Source organism: Bactrocera tryoni, chromosome 2 (genome assembly GCF_016617805.1).
Source record: "Bactrocera tryoni isolate S06 chromosome 2, CSIRO_BtryS06_freeze2, whole genome shotgun sequence".
Lineage (NCBI taxonomy): Eukaryota > Metazoa > Arthropoda > Insecta > Diptera > Tephritidae > Bactrocera > Bactrocera tryoni.
This window is the reverse complement of record NC_052500.1, coordinates 57828881-57847604: the sequence shown is the minus strand read 5'-3', so window position 1 is coordinate 57847604 and position 18724 is coordinate 57828881. Positions and strand designations below refer to the sequence as shown.

At 36.4% G+C, this 18724-nt stretch overlaps 1 pseudogene; it reads left to right on the top strand.

The window, feature by feature from the left end:
* The first annotated feature begins 7615 nt into the window (after positions 1-7615).
* Positions 7616-18724, top strand: part of LOC120768783 — a 19118-nt pseudogene continuing 8009 nt past the window's right edge.

Here is an 18724-nt window from a genome sequence, read left to right as displayed (position 1 = left end):
CACATGTACCTAGTCTCTATATTGTAGTTTCAATTAGACGTCGATTTCATGAAGGTCAGTAGTTCAAGCTGTTTCCAAAAATTCTAACGTAAAAAACCTAAATAAGATCAATACTTTCAAATCCACCACTGAGGGCGGTATACATAATAATAATAGAAATTGTATCGTTGTTATTATAAGAGAAATTTTAAGCTTACATTCTTCAATATGAAAATGTAATTTTTGAAAAGCACTCCATATTTATCAAATCAATTTTTAGAAGAGACATGTTCCTACTAAAGTATATATCCTTTCCAACAATATAGCTTATATTGAAATAAAAATAATTTATGTACAAAATTCAAATTCGCTCTTATTGTCTGCAAATACGTCTTGCTTCCTTGTTCAACTCTCGGTATCTCTCTCATTCCGCACATGTTGTGGTCGATTGTAACTTTACGAGGTAGGCAGTCTTTTTCTCTCCACTGCGAGATGGGACTTCTCATCATACCAGCTGTTCCCTTGCTTTGAAATGGAGGATAGAGCCATGTGCAGAAGTTCACGCAAGTGAGAAAAGTTCTCTGTGCGCGATTCACTTGGGAGTGGCCAGAAACGATTCTTTTACATATGACTCAAGCAGCGCACGACTTCCAGCCTTCGACCAAGTATCCAATACCACATTCCAAAGTGAGAAGGCGAAACATTGCTCCCCATAGTTGTGCGCTGGGTTTGGAAACCGCTAAGTAAAAAAATATTACCAATGAAAAGAGCAAAACAACCTCGCATGAGAGACCCGCCTTTTTATCATGATGTAATGTAGTGACAATAATATTATTAGATTGCATTTTGAAATTAAGAAAGCGTTTTTACTGTAAAAAAAACCTTTGTATATAATAAATAAAAAAACAAGTAAGGAAGGGCTAAGTTCGGGTGTCGCCGAACATTTTATACTCTCGCATGATAAAGTGATAATCGAGATTTCATTATCCGTCATTTACATATTTTTCAAATACCGTATTTGTGTAAAGTTTTATTCCGCTATCATCATTTTTTCCTAATGTATATGTATATTATACAGAGAAGGCATCATTGTGAACCGATTTCACCCATCAGGGTGTTAAGAAAATATTATATACCGAATTTCATTGAAATCGGTAGTTCCCGAGATATGGGTTTTGGGCCATAAGTGGGCGACGCCACACCCATTTTCAATTTTTAAAAAAAGCCTGAGTGCAGCTTCCTTCTGCCATTTCTTCCGTAAAATTTAGTGTTTCTGGCGTTTTTGTTAGTCGGTTAACGCACTTTTAGTGATTTTCGACATAACTTTTGTATGGGAGGTGGGCGTGGTTATTATCCGATTTATTGAAGGAAACGACTCTATAGAGTTTGGTTGGCTATAGTAGTTTCCGAGATATGTACAAAAAACTTAGTAGGGGGCGAGGCCACGCCCACTTTTCCAAAGAAATTACGGCCAAATATGCCCCTCCCTAATGCGATCCTTTGTGCCAAATTTCACTTTAATATCTTTATTTATGGCTTAGTTATGACACTTTATAGGTTTTCGGTTTTCGCCATTTTGTGGGCGTGGCAGTAGGCCGATTTTGTCCATGACGTTTTTTTTTAGTCGGTTAACGCACTTTTAGTGATTTTCAACATAACCTTTGTATGGGAGGTGGACGAGGTTATTATCCGATTTCTTCCATTTTTGAACTGTATATGGAAATGCCTGAAGGAAACGACTCTATAGAGTTTGGTTGACATAGCTATAGTAGTTTCCGAGATATGTACAAAAAACTTAGTAGGGGGCGAGGCCACGCCTACTTTTCCAAAGAAATTACGGCCAAATATGCCCCTCCCTAATGCGATCCTTTGTGCCAAATTTCACTCTAATATCTTTAATTATGGCTTAGTTGTGACACTTTATAGGTTTTCGGTTTTCGCCATTTTGTGGGCGTGGCAGTAGGCCGATTTTGTCCAACTTTCTTATGGAGCCAAGAAATACGTGCACCAAATTTCATAATGATATCTCAATTTTTGTTCAAGTTACAGCTTCCACGGACGGACAGACGGACGGTCAGACATCCGGATTTCAACTCTACTCGTCACCCTGATCACTTTGGTATATATAACCCTATATCTGACTCTTTTAATTTTAGGACTTACAAACAACCGTTATGTAAACAAAACTATTATACTCTCCTTGGCAACTTTGTTGCGAGAGTATAAAAACAAGCAAAAACCTTAACTTCGGCTGCACTGAAGCTAATATACCTTTCACAGGTGCATTTCGTTGAGTAACTATGTGTCCAGTTTGTATGGAAGCTATATGCTATAGTAATCCGATCTGGACAATTTCTTCCGATATTACATTATTTCTATGAACAATAACTTATACCAAATTTCGTGAAAATATATCGTCAAATGTGAAAGTTTATCATACAAGAACTTGATTCCGATCATTCAGTTTGTGTGACAGCTATATGTTATAGTGGTCCGATATCGGCAGTTCCGACAAATGAGCAGCTTCTGGAAGAAAAAATTACGTTCGCAAAATTTCAAAACGATATTTTAAAAACTGAGGGACTAGTTCGTATAAATACAGATGGACGGACTGACAGACGGACATGGCCAAATCGACTCAGCTCAACATACTGAACATTTATGTATATACTTTATGGGGTATCCGACGCTTCATTCTGGGTGTTAAAAACTTAGTGACAAACTTAATTTATCCTGTTTAGGGTATAAAAATGTGTATACAAAAATTTCATTAAGAATAAAAGAAAACATTTCATTATCAACAATTGCAATCATAAATTTGATAAATACCTCTTTGTGCTAGTAAAACTTAATAATTTTTTTATCATGATAAAATAGATACTTAATTAAAAAAATTAGGATTTGAGTTATTCAAGGAACATAATTTCAAAAGAATTCAATTTTCGATTGTGCTTAAGATATGAATGGTTCGCTTCTGCGAAATTGAAGTCAACACAAATAGTGCAATTAACGGTCAAGCCATGGAATATGTTTTATTACTAATTTTAAACTTACCTTTTCGAGATTTCTTTTTTATATTTATCTACTTTTTACCCTGTTTGTTTCAATGATGATTTCTCTGATCCGATGGTATGGTTCGTAGTTGCCAGTGTGATAGTGTGATACGATTAAGCCCTCTTTATTTCACCAAGTAATTGCAATGCCAAAGGCACGTACGTCTCCTATATATCTCTTTCAACTACATAATCGCGCGAATATATGTACACGTCCTTTCTCTTCTACGCTATACATATCAACGCAATGGTGTATAACAGAATCTTTGCTGTCATTTGCCCTGCTTATTTTCACGATATCCAACTAATAGCCTTGACAGACGGCAGCGTTAATCCGGATTAACTGCGCACTTAATCAGATCCAAATTTGTAGGTGACAGACGGCAGCTATGCGAGTTTGAAACTCTCATAAACAGCTCATTGTCCTTTTTATAATATTTTAAATGAAAATTGATAGAAGATAAACATTACGGTTGTTAGCCGACCAATTTTTACCAAACCATTTTTTATTACAAAAGCATATCAACACATTATTTTTAAAACTGCATCATAACATAGAAGTTTTATTGATATTAGATTGAGAATTTGATAAACAGCTGCCAGGATTGCTTGTATTTCATTCACAATAGATGAAAATTGGCCATTTTTAACAATGTTGCCAACGAAAATCTCACAAACTCCCTAAAATTTTGAGAGTTATTTTTGGATTCAGCAACGGAGTTAGCTGTGGTAACTCCTGAATTAATCCCGAAAAATGCAATTAATCTGGTTTAACGCTGCTTTTTTTATGAGTGCTTCTAAAAATTGCGGTTTCGTTACAGTGCTGCTGCGTTTGAAACAAGATCTCTGAGATCTGTCTTGTATTGTATCTTCATCTAAGTAGAGGTACTTATAACAAAAGCCATTTTTTGACAGATGAGCGATGATGATGCCTGAGCGTACTATTCTCATTATTATTGGATAATATTCTACCAAATAGTTACGTCCAGCGCAAGTGAAGAAAATATAGCAGCCGTAGCTAAGAGTGTATACGAAGAGTCGATTCGGCACCGTGATCTTAAATTGAAAGCGAACAAAATACAGCTTGCGCAAGAACTCAAGCCACTCGATCTTCCTAAGCTCTTGAAAAGTTCCAAGAAGATCTAAAGTTTTCGAGACAAATTTTGCTCAGCGATGACAGCCATTTCTGCTCAATGGCAAAAAAGCAAAATTGCCTCACTTGGGACTAACAGCAACTTTAATAGATTCAAGAGCTGCCATTTCATTCAGAATTTGGACCGGTGGAATCAGCGGTCAAAATTTTTTCAAAAATGATGCCGATGACAACACAAGCGTTACTGGTAATCGTTATCGCGGCATAATAACCAATAACTTGAAATTCAAGCTCGTGATCTCGGCAATTTTGATTTCAACAGGACGGCAATACTTGATGCAAAACACAACGCTTATCATTCCAACATTTGAAAGAGATCTTCAAAGAATAAATATCAAAGAGTCTAAATGTTCTTTCCAATGATAATAAGCTTTCCATATTAAATTTAAAGTTCCTTTGCTATTTCTTAAAAAAGTAGGGATCCTCGAAATAGATAACCTTTTTTAATTCCATGCTGCAGAAATCAATTATACTTTGGCAAACTGCCAAACCAAAATATAATGAAAATGGCATGATTATAACAGAAAGAAAAGCTATTCCATTTATAATTTTATCTCGTTTAGAGTTTAACACAATATTCGAACTAATTCTTTATAGCCTTTCTGAATACGTAAAGATTGTACATCATAAGTAAATATTGTTCATAACTTGCCATTCAGCCAAGTGCCCGCAATGCGTGTGTGGGGAAAACTAACAGGCCTGGTCAGTTTAAACCCTGTGAAGTATGCCAGCCATAATATTGATTCGGGACTTATAGGCAATGTTACTGCGGCTGCTGGTGCGCTCAAATGTGAAAAGTAGTAGTAGTGAAAGCTTGATAGCATTAATTTGGCACAAGTACGGACAAAAGGCTCATGTGAAATAGTTTTGCTACAAAAGGAAACAATTGAGTGAACCCGATGATGTGCAAAGCGCTCTTGCAATATACAAAGCCGTTGGGAGTTCGCCAATTGAGTGCGGATGTTAGTTTGTTGGTGCATAATAAAACTTGATTTATTGCACAGCTTTAAAAGAAAAAGTCATGATAATAATAATAGCAATAAGCGTTTTCATTTGCTGCAGAAACATTTATTTTATTTCATCTTATTTTGAGGACACAAGTAATTGATTACATTTTGTAATTTAGAAAAAAAAAAAATATTTTTTTTATGTGCTTGGGTTCAGTATACAAAATTTGAATGTGGTTTTTATAAACTAAATGGTACTAAAATATAGGTACAACACACAAAAGGAAACGTCGAAAACCCTCTAAAATATATAAATATATATATTAATAATGATAGCCATAATGAACTGAGTATATTTAGTCATGACCGTATGTATGTATGTCCTCCTGTCCATCTGTTTCTTATGCGGATATGTTAACTACTTCTTCAGGTTTTGCGTTATTGATCTTTGCACCCTTACCTTTATTACCAGAAGCTGCTCATTTGTCGGAACGGCTGGTATTGAACCACTGTAGTATATATCTGGCTTACGAACTGAACGATTGAAATAAAGTGCTTACACGGAATTGCTGTTTGTTTGAGGAGATATTTTCCTAAAATTATATATTGTGTTCGAGTCACTCCAACATACAACTGCAATACAATCCAACCAATAACAATTTTTATAAGGAATCGTTTTCTTTGTGAAGTAAAGCTTTTTATTGTTATTGTGTACAATAATAAAAGCAATTTTATGCCAGTTAATTTAACTCAATGTCATTCGATGGACAATCCTGTTTCAGAAAACTTTATTTTGTGGTTATTTTCTTTTTATTAAACAGAGAACTTCATTATTTAGCGACCTTAAGATTCTATGAGTATGCATGTTTTAGATGACAAACCCAACATTCTGCAGACATTTTTTAAGCAATATTTATCCATCTTCGAAAAAAAAATTAGAGTAAAGGGAATCATGAACGTTAAGTCACAGAAAAGAAAGTGGACTTAATTTTATGAACTTCAGTGCATTTACAAATCACAATTCCAACTGATTTGATCTGAAACCAGTTATTCACGCTTTGATTATATTCACTTTTTACTTTGACTTACGATAATATTTCCAACATGCAAATATACTTTCACGCGTTTACGTAAATAGCTTTCATTTATCACCAAAAATACTACTGCTTATTTCCTGGCTTTATATTGGCAGTATTATTTGGCCACGATGGCCATTTAATGCATGTGTACGCAAATACATCGAATGCCTATTCATTAGGATGCCAACGCATTTGTCAACTTTCGAACAATTGTAGCTTTCAGCTATAATGTTCATTTACCTACGTAGTTGTTTCGGAATAACACAATCCAATTGTAGTTGTAATATAATTGCATCGCAGGCGTCTGTTTATTACTAATACTACTTTCCAGCAACAAACTCTTCGACACCGCCACGTTAGCCTTTCCTTTCACGAGCAAATGTGTCAAATTTTAACTAGCAAATATGTAAAGTGCCACAAAGTAATGATTGCAAGCTGATAATTTGACTGAATACGTGTGCCCACCCGCCGTGAGTGACCTCTGGATCAAAAAAGACGGCATTATATGCCATATGGCTAAGGAAAGAATTAATTTATTAAAGGAGAACTTTTTTAAACACATTACTTCGTGTCGGGGGTGAGGCTTTGAAAATCGTGTGACTGAATACCTCTGGTCTATTTTTTGTGTTCTTGCAAAAAGTACTAAAAAATTTGGCCTCTCGACTGGAATTAATTACTTCCCGAATTATTCTTAAAATAGAATGACATACCTTTATATTTGTATCAAACCTAAATTCTGAGCCCGAACACTAAATTTTGTGCGTTTTACCAATCTATGAAAGGTATATAGCTAGTATGTCTTATATGTTATATAAAAGTCAACGTCTGGCAGCTCCAACCTTCAGTTTTGGTTATTGTGAAAAAAGGGATAAAAAAGAAGTTCGCATGTTGGTAAAATATTGCGTTTTAAAGGGAAAGGATATAGCTTAAGCATAATCTTGCTATGATGACGAATTTCCGCACACTGCCCAAGGAAAATCAACCACCCTATATGGTATGCTAAGTTTAGAAGTGGTGAAATGAGTACCGCTGTCGGTGAACGCAGTGGACGTCCAAAATAAGTTGTTACCGACGAAAACATCAAAAAAGTTCTGAAAATATTTTGCGATGACTATAACGAGCCCTAACCGCCAAAAAGACGTAAGCACCATGATTATCGATTTTTGTTTTTTGATAAAAATCGATAGTTTTCGATAATTCGCATCATCTCACAAAATACCATAGCTATAAAATGAACCGTTATGATTTTACAGCTAAAACAATTTAGACGTATGTACATATTTCGTTTGTTGACATATTTTGCTACAACGAAGTGGTGCTTACGTCTTTTTTCGATTCAACATATTAGTTTTGATTAGCGGCAAAATCGCAAAATATTTTACTTTTTATCAGTGATTGTGCAATATGGAATTGTGTCAACAAGTGGTAAGTGCACTGGGTTGGTTTTGTAAATATATTTCGATAAATTTCATTTTATATTTTGGTGTTGTAAAACTTTGTTTCAGATTGCATTCAAAAATGGTCTTGTTCCATACAGCGATACTGATTCTAATCATTCTTTTGAGCAAAAAACTTATTCACAAACAGAATCCGAAAATGATATTGAAGAAGAGACATGTGTGGGCAAAAGAGGTTACAGAAACAAAAGAATATTACCTAAGAGATTACAAAATAAAAAACAACGTGATACTAGTGTTCAGCCGAATCCTTGTATAAATAAAAAGTGTGGAAATCTTTGTGATGAAAAGTTCACCGAGTCAGATCGATTAGCAATAAATGAACATTTTTGGGGCTTCGGAAACAAAATTAGACAAAAAGACTGGCTCCTTTCGTGTATAACACGGTTATCCGTCCGAAGACGAAGAGGTGATAGTAACAGAAGGCAATATACATATAATTCTGCCATTAATTATAATGATAATACTATTAAAGTGTGCCAACAGTTTTTGCTGAAAACGCTTCACATATCGGAAAAAAAGTTAAGATTGGCTAGAAACAATGCGAGTGGTTTGAAAAGTTTTAGTGAGGAAAAAAAAATCTACGCCTCATAATAAGTCTGACGAGTCCAAGGTTGCACTTTTAAAATCATTTATTGAACAATTGTCAGCAGTTCCTTCGCATTATTGTCGTAATAAAAGTAACAAGCTGTATCTTCCTCAAGAATTTCGCAATATAAAAGGATTATATGATTGCTATACCAAGCATTTAAATAATATTAATCAGGAATCGTCACTGTTATCCTTAAGAGTCTTTCGAAATGTTTTTACAAATAGTTTTCATATCGGTTTTCAGTTGCCTAAAAAAGACAAATGCGTAACTTGTGAAAATTACAAAAACCTGGACAGCGAAACACAAAACCATTTAAAGCAAACTGAAGAATACCAAACACACATAAGAAACAAAGATAAGTGTAAAGAAATCTTTTTAGAGAATCAAAAACAAAGTAAAGCCAATTCGTCCTTCCTATGTGCTAGCTTTGATCTCAAAAAGGTTTTAAATGCACCCCCTGGAAAAAGCATAACATTATTTTATTCTCGAAAATATGCATACTATAATGAAAGCGTGTATGAAAATGGCACCAGAAATGGTTATTGTTTTTTCTGGGGAGAAGCTGACGGAAAAAGAGGATCTAATGAAATTTCCACTGTGGTCTTTGAGTATTTGAAAATTGTCGACGAAAGAAGAACTCACTCCACAGTAAATCTTTACTGTGACAGCTGTGCTGGTCAAAATCGGAATAAAGCTATGCTTTCCACATTAGTATTTTTTCTTACTATTACGAATTTTATACACAACATAAAAATTACGTATTTGTTACCTGGGCATACTATGTTGCCAGTTGACTCTATACACAGCACTATTGAGGCATTTACTCGCGATAAAACTATTTGGGCCCCTAGTGAATGGTATACCATGATTTCAAACGCAAGAACTAATCCCGAAAATTATAAATGCGTTATAATGAATAATTCTGATTTCAAAGATTGGAAAACATTTTCTCAAACTATGTTTCCCACTTCAATTAAAATCTCTTTTCCAAAATTACGTTCTGCTTCGTTAGAAAAAAATAATCCTATCATGAAACTCAAGTACGGATATTTTGACGATTCCAAAATTGAAGAATACGATCTTAACTCCATTGCAAGATCAAGACGAAATAATTCTTTAATAGAAAATGGACCTCTACGTTTATATGATAATTTATTAAAAATTTCTTCAAAAAAATACAAAGATCTAAAAACACTATGTGATAAAAACACAAATTTAAAATACGATGAACTTATTAAAGGTGTTCTACCTGAAACTGATCAAGAAGACAATTAGTATTTTCTAGAAAGCCAATTATTTTTAAAACTATTCAATTAAAGTTTAAAAACTATTATTATTTATATAAGTTTGCAGTTAAAATTAATTCTGTACTCTAAAGTATTTTTCATATTAATTTTATTTTTTATTGACACTAATGAATTTAAGGTTAATTTTTGTACACAAAAAAATTTGAAAAATTAAAAAATTAAAAACAGAACAAAGTTTTTTTACTAATATCATTGGGCGTAACCGCCAAAACATAAATTAGTAGCTATCCAGCATGACAGCAAAAAAGACGTAAGCGACATTAATACCCGTTATCTTGGAAATATATGAAAAAAATAAATACAATGTATAGTTAAGAAGTAGCAGTGCATACATACTCAATTCCACTGCACTACTTCTTCCTGAACCAAAGATTTAAAAAAAATTTTCCCCTGTTTAATTTGTTTTTTGGCGCTTACGTCTTTTTGGCGGTTAGGGATCGATATGACAAATGAAGCCACTCATACGCCCTGTTCTCCTCATCTGGATTCTATTAAGTCAAACTATCAATTTCAAAACAGATATTGCAATTAAATTCATTGTTTAGCATTCATATTTCTCATAATAGCATTTAACATTATGAAATATTAAATTATTATACATATATGTATTTACATTCTGATATGAACAGTTATTCCTCAAATTCAATACAATTGAACTGAATAAATTAGGCGGTTCTCCAACTAATAACCGAAAAGTTTCTATACACACTGTTACATATACATATACGTAATACAATTGAAATTTAATTAAAACTTCTGTGTAAATTCGTGGATTTGTCATACAAAGTGTTATGTGAAATGTGTGTTTGCTCGTTTGTACTAAGCACAACACACGAAACAATTCAACAAAAGCATTTGAGGGCACGCAAATGTAAGCTATTTATACTATATGTAAACGTCTTTCAGTTTACTTCTACATACAGATAGTATATGTCAAATATGTTTTCCTTTCTCACAGTGGAATTTTTGCTTTTGGCTTAGGAGAAACATTCATTCCTAATGAAGTACGTAGATAATCGAACATAATATAAATACAATTAAATCGATCCCTAAGTTATTTTGGAACTTTGTAAAATCTAAAAAGCGTGTTCGGCCATTCCCACTGCTTTACGCTGGGGTGATAAGTCGGCATGCACTCCGGTCGAAATCTCCAATTTGTTTGCTGAATTTTTCAAATCGAACTATGTTCAAGATGATCTTGGTACTAGTTCCACTTTTTCAGCTAATAACTTCCCATCCATAAATTTTGGCTCACTATGTCTTTCACAGAACGATATTGAAAGGGCTATTTGTGATATTAAGTTTTCTTCCAAATTGGATTTGGACGCGCTTCCGCCCGTACTTATAAAAAATTGTACTGCCTTGGTATATCCTCTCATGCTTATCTTTAATAAGTCTTTCGCCACCGGGGATTTTATTTCTGACTGGAAATTGACATGCATTACCCCTATTCATAAAGGTGGTAGAAAGGATGATGTCTGCAATTACAGGCCTATTTCTAAACTCTCTACTATTTCGAAAATTGTTGAGTGTTCTGTTAAAAATAAATTATTTTTTGCAGTAAAATCAATAATTAATGTCAATCAGCATGGGTTTGTCTCGGGACGCTTCACTGTGTCAAACTTAGCGGTTTTTAGCGATTATTGTATGTCTGCATTCTCCGCTGGATTTCAGGTAGATTGTGTCTACACAGATTTCTCTAAAGCCTTTGATAAAGTATCACACAATATTCCAAATAAAAAATTATCATCTCTAGGGTTTCACTCGGTCTTCTTGAAGTGGATTTAATCATATCTGCAAAATAGACGATGCGTTGTCAGTGTCGATGGAGTGTCATCTGATTCATTCATTACGTCTTCGGGAGTCCCACAAGGAAGCGTCTTGGGTCCACTTCTCTTTGTGCTGTTTATCAATGACATTTCCTGTTGCTTCTCTTTCGCCAACTTTCTGTTATATGCAGATGACTTAAAAATTTTTGCATTAATCAAAACCACACAAGATGTACTCAAACTTCAATGTGATATTGATACTTTTCTTAATTGGTCCCTGAAATAGAAGCTTTTTCTGAATCTAGATTAAATGGAGAATGGAGTCATGTGTAGAAGTTCACGCAAGTGAGGAAAGTTCTCTGATCGCCATTCACTTGGGAGTGACCAGAAACGATTCTTTTACACATGGCTCAAGCAGCTCACTACTTCCGGTCTTTGACAAAGTATCCTCTGGGTAGCCTAAGAACATCCGTTCGAAGGCGAGCTAAAGTGAGAAGGCGAAACATCCCCTGTATAGGGTTGTGCGCTGGGTTTGGGACCCGCCACGTAAACAAACACCCCCAGTGAATAGGTATAACCAGCCTCGGATGAGAGACCCCTCTTTTGATGACGACCATGGCAAACGAAATAAGGATTACGAATTGGGGGCATGCACCTGGAACGTCCGGTCCCTTAATTGGGAAGGTGCCGCTGCCCAGCTGGTTGATGTTCTCGTAAAGACAAATGCTGACATCACCGCCGTCCAAGAAATGCGATGGACGGGACAAGGACAGAGACGAGTAGGTCCTTGTGACATTTACTACAGTGGCCATATAAAGGAGCGCAAGTTTGGTGTAGGATTCGTGGTGGGAGAGAGACTCCCGTCGCCGAGTACTATCATTCACTCCGAGTGAATGAACGTCTTAGCCACAATCCGCATCAAAGCGGAGGTTCTTCAACATATCGCTGATCTGCGCCCACGCCCCGACGAAGAGAGAAGGATGCATGTGACCAAAGATGCCTTTTATGAGTGCGCAGAGCGCACTTATGAATGGCTGCCCCCGCCACGATGTCAAAATCGTTCTTGGCGACTTTAACGCCAGGGTGGGCAAAGAAGGTGTCTTTGGCACTACGGTCGGTAAATTCGGCCTCCACGACGAAACATCCCCTAATGGGTTGAGGCTGATTGACTTCGCCGGGGCCCGAAATATGGTTATCTGCAGTACTAGATTCCAGCATAAGAAGATTCATCAAGTTACCTGGCTGTCTCCGGATCGAAAAACTACCAACCAGATCGATCATGTTGTGATAGACGGAAGACACGTCTCCAGTGTTTTAGATGTGCGTGCGCTCCGAGGTCCTAACATCGACTCGGACCACTATCTTGTTGCAGCTAAGATTCGCACCCGCCTCTGTGCAGCAAAAAACGCGCGCCACCAAACACAAGGAAGGTTCCACGTCGAGAAGCTGCAATCACAACAGACAGCCGAACGATTTTCTACTCGGCTTGCAATCCTGCTCTCTGAGAGCACACGTCAACAACTCGGTAGAGGGAACTGTGGGACGGAATTTCAAACTCCTTACGTGCAGCTGCAACCGAAACCATTGGTTTTCGGAAAGTGCAAAAGAACAGCTGGTACGACGAGGAGTGCCTTGTCGCAGCGGAGAGAAAACAGGCTGCCTACCTCGCAACGTTACGATCGACCACTACACGTGCGGGACAGGATAGATACCGAGAGTTGAAGAGGAAGCGAGACGCATTTGTAGACAGAAGAAGAAAGAGGCTGAAATGCGTGAGTACGAAGAGCTTGATAAGCTGGCCGACAGGGGGTAATGCTCGAAAATTCTACGAAAAAATGCGGCGGCTTACGGCAGGTTTCAAGACCGGAGCGTACTCTTGTAGAACCCCAAAGGTGATCTAGTCACTAATGCCCAGAGCATACTTAAATTATGGGGAGAACACTTCTCAAGCCTGCTGAATGGCAGTGAAGTCATAACACCAGGAGATGGTGAACCCGATTCCCCAATCGATGACGATAGAGCAGACGTTCCATTGCCCGACCATGAAGAAGTTCGATTAGCAATTGCCCGCCTCAAGAACAACAAAGCGGCAGGGGCCGACGGACTACCGGCCGAGCTATTCAAACACGGCGGCGAAGAACTAATAGGGAGCATGCATCAGCTTCTTTGTAAAATATGGTCGGACGAGAGCATGCCCAACGATTGGAATTTAAGTGTGCTATGCCCAATCCATAGAAAAGGAGACCCCAAAATCTGCGCCATCTGCTGTGGGACTAGCCTCCTCAACATCGCATATAAGTTTCTATCGAGCGTATTGTGTGAAATATTAAAGCCCACCGTCAACAAACTGATTGGACCTTATCAGTGTGGCTTTAGACCTGGAAAATCAACAACCGACCAGATATTCATCATGCGCCAAATCTTGGAAAAGACCCGTGAAAAGAGAATCGACACACACCACCCCTTCGTCGATTTCAAAGCTGCTTTCGACAGCACGAAAAGGAGCTGCCTTTATGCCGCGATGTCTGAATTTGGTATCCCCGCAAAACTAATACGGCTGTGTAAACTGACGTTGAGTAACACCAAAAGCTCCTTCAGGATCGGGAAGGACCTCTCCGAGCCTTTTGATACCAAACGAGGTTTCAGACAAGGCGATTCCCTATCGTGCGACTTTTTCAACCTGCTTTTGCAGAAAATAGTTCGAGCCGCAGAACTAAATAGAGAAGGTACCATCTTCTATAAGAGTGTACAGCTGCTGGCGTATGCCGATGATATTGATATCATCGGCCTCAACACCCGCGCCGTTAGTTCTGCTTTCTCAGTAAAGCAAATGGGTCTGGTAGTGAACGAGGGCAAGACGAAATATCTCCTGTCATCAAACAAACAGTCGTTGCATTCGCGACTTGGCTTTTACGTCACTGTTGACAGTCATAACTTTGAAGTTGTAGATAGTTTCGTATATTTGGGAACCAGCATAAACACCACCAACAATGTCAGCTTGGAAATCCAAGACACGATAGCTCTTGTCAACAGGTGCTACTTCGGACTGAGTAGGCAGCAATTGAGAAGTTAAGGCCTCTCTCGACGAACAAAAACCAAACTCTACAAGTCACTCATTATTCCTGTCCTGCTACATGGTGCAGAGGCCTGGACAATGACAACAACTGATTAGTCGACGTTGCGAGTTTTCGAGAGAAAAGTTCTGCGAAAGATTTATGGTCCTCTGCGCGTTGGCTACGGCGAATATCGCAATCGATGGAACGATGAGCTGTACGAGATATACGACGACATTGGCATAGTTCAGCGAATTAAAAGACATCGGCTACGCAGGCTAGGTCATGTTGTCTGAATGGACGAAAACACTCCAGCTCTGAAAGTATTCGACGCTGTACCCGCCGGGGGAAGCGGAGGAAGAAGAAGACCTCCACTCCGTTGGAAGGACCAGTTGGAGGAGGACCTGGGTAAGCTTGGAATATCCAATTGGCGCCACGTAGCGAAAAAAAGAAACGACTGGCGCGCTGTTGTTAACTCGGCTATAATCGCGTAAGCGGTTTCTACGCCAATTAAGAAAGAAGAAGAAGATAAATGCTCACAGATCTCGTATGGTAGGGGAAGCAACATCTTATCTTCTAGCTACAGTATTTCTAATTGCGTCCTAAAATGCGTTACTGAAATCAAAGATATTGGGGTAATCTTTGACAACAGATTTTCTTTCACTAATCACATCAACTACATCACTTCTAAATCATTCACTGTGCTCGGCTTTGTCCGTCGAAATGCTTTAAATTTTTCCGACCCCTACACGTTAAAATTACTGTACACATGCTTTGTTCGGTCCATTTGGGAGTATGCAGTGTTTATTTGGAGAGCGTGTTCAAAAGATCTTTCTTGAATATGCTTTCCGCTCCTTAAAGTTTGTTGACCCAACACCATGGTATACATCGCATTTATAGCTTTAACATCTTAAATCAGTGGAAAATCGAAGGTCCGTTCTCTCCCTTTCATTTGTCTTCAATGTAATTAACGGTGGTATTGACTGTCGCTATTTATTAGGGAAACTTAACTTCAATACTCCCCAGCGTTGTCTCAGATCCATTTCCCCATTTTATTACAAAAAGGAAAGTACTAATTTTGCTGAATATGCTCCCCTCAAGAGGTGTATGCGGTAGTTTAACTCGATTTCCGAGAAAATTCTTCTTGATTTTTTTCACTCTAGGGTATCCTTCATTAATACCCTCAATTCTGTTTTTCAGTTTAAGTTATCTACTCATGTTATTGTAATTTAATTATTTTAGAATTCTAATATGCATCCTAGTTTTTTATTAGTCTGAAAGAATCAATGTTCATAGATAAATAAATAAATAAATAAATAAGTAGACCATAGGTGTATCGTGTATATGCGAGAGTTCTCATTCCCTATAGCTGTAGCACAAAAGAAGTAAATTGAAAATTTGCAAGGCTATTGACGAAGTCGATCAATTCGACCGTGTTATTGCAATTGCATGTATCTGGCCGGAGCATTCCATTCTTAATACCTTAAAGCAAAAGTTCGACATCTTGATGAAACTTGGTACGTGGTCTCTTTAGTAGAAAAAAATTACGATTTCGTGAATGAATGTAATCGGACCACTACCGCGCCCACAAAACATCATTAACTGAAAAGTGCAATCCCTAAAAGCTTAATTAAGATATAAGACTCTAATTTGGCACAGTAGCATAGGGCACCTGAGGTCAAAAACTCTTAAAAAAATCGGCTTCGCCCCTCATTTTAACAAGTTTAATGTACCTATCTCCTAAACCACTTAAGGTATAACAATAAAATTTGCTGAGTACAAATCTTATAAGAACTCCTACCGACAGTGTGATAATAGATGAAATCGGAAGATAATCCCGCTTTACTCTCCATATAAGAGTATGGTTAAAAACTACCAAAAGCGCAATAAATCAATAATTAAATACGCCAGAGAGAATAAATTTTACCTCCGAAGTGATAAGAGAGGATTTTATGGAAACCGGTGTGAAAACTACATTTTTTGGTGAATTCAACATAATTTAGTGGGTGGAATTCTATTCTTATTTATATGCTCTAGTACGAAAATGGACAAAAAACAGCGCCTACTTCCCACAAAACAAAATTTTTGAATTCCATTTGATTCCTTCACTTTCCATTACAAAAATTAAGTAGCAATTAATATAACGGAATAAAATTATAGTTTATGCCGCCTTATGACCAAAAAATTCCCAAATCTCTAGCTCCTAAGTACCGAATATGTGGATCCCAGTACCCGTAGATGAATTTTGACCGAAAATATCGGTCAATGTATGGGATATACATTGAAATTCTGAGAAAACCCTTTCCTAACAATAGTTACACTGTGTTTCAATAATGTGTTGAATATGGTCAATATTTTCCTAAGTTCAAATAATATAAAGATTTTCGAACTTTCGTGTGACCTGATACTCATATATAGGCCAATATTTGAGATGTCTTAACAAAAATTTGAGATCGCGTTTTACACTCCTTGTGTGTAAAATATATAAAATAGGGCGAAAACTTCAACTCGCCTCTATATAACTAATATCAGGATTTTCAAAGGTCCGGCTGGTGTTATCAGTGCTTATTTCATGTGAGTTGTCTTATTGAAACCTTTTGAAATATAGTAATATTTTTTTAGTATGTGATATGATAGTAAAAAATAAATCGGGTCGATGCCACCCCAGTAAATAAGATATAGAGAAAATATATTTAAAAAAAATTTGCTTAGGTTTATTTCTTGGCTTTGATTCTTGCAAGTTGCGAGAGTATAGGATAAGTGAATTTTGTTTCATATGTACATATATATTAATGGGAGTTCATTAAACAATAATTGTTTATTGTGATTATATTAAATACCAATATACCGTTTCGTGTGGACTGTTCTCAATTTTTACTTTTCAAAAATCTGGAAGTGCGGACTTTATTTACATTTTTTATTAATTTTCCGCCCATTTGCTATGAAATTATATTTTTATGCAATTTATTGTTTATATGATTATTCTTGCGATTTTGTTGTCTAATAATTTGCAAATTGTTGTGATATCAAATATTTGTGCACAGTACTACTATTTTCTGTCGATGTTCGGGCTAGCTTTTTGTCTTTGTCTTCTTAACTATAACTACAAACAATATAAACTGTTCATGTCAACCACCTGTTTGATAAGTGATGACTTTTGGTGTTACAACGTCTATATCTGTAAGTAATCATAAGTTTAGGTATTTAAAAACCTTGGTGATAATTACTTACTAACGTGTGCGACTTTGTACGTGTATTCAAATACAGTTCGATACCCAAATACTCGTTTTAACGCAATTGCCGAAAATATGTATATGGTGACATTTAAACTATCTTGATACTAAATATAGACAAATAATTGCGTAGCATCAATAAAACGCTATCCGTTATGGGCTTAAATCAAATTGTATGTTATTAAAAATATGAGACAAAAATTCCACAACCAGTAATTAACTGAGTACATTTATAATTGAATCAATTTATCGCTGACAATGGAATTTTATACGCAATTGCACATATATTCGTATGAATATGGCCTTAGTGCAACGTAATATTCGATAAGTGTGTGTAAGCTGGCACACCATTTGTAACATTTAGAAGTACATAAGTTGATAGTATTCACAATTTATCCTTCAGCCAAAAGCCCACATTGTAAAATTTGACAATGGAATTTTATACGCAATTTCACATATATTCGTATGAATATGGCCTTAGTGCAACGTAATATTCGATAAGTGTGTGTAAGCTGGCACACCATTTGTAACATTTAGAAGTACATAAGTTGATAGTATTCACAATTTATCCTTCAGCCAAAAGCCCACATTGTAAAATTTTGGGCATATACCATATATGTGGGGAAGACCAATCTGCAGCTGGCCAATTTAAACCATTCAGCTATGGTAGTCATATTACTGATTACCATTTGTGGCAGACATTTTTTTGTTGTCATTGGACTTATAATGATGATGACAATGATACAAACAATTTATGCTATTTTTTTGTTCTTGTAATTGATAACGAGTATGTAGAAAGAACTATATGTTTGGAGTATGCTTGGTCAAATATACAAGCGTACAAATGTGTTACATTAGCCTTGGGAAACATAATTTATGTGTCTTTAGAACGGCAATGATTTTTGGTACTTTTTAGCTACGATCAATAAATTTTTAAAACCCTACCAAAACTGGCAAAGTCTTATTTCTCATAGCTAAAATAAAAAAAAATGATAAAGAAAACGTCAGTATATATTGGCAGATTAAACCAACTTAACTTATAAATACGCTTCTAATTGCATTGCCTTTAGAACCGCCTACATTAGCGCGTCTAACTCAATCT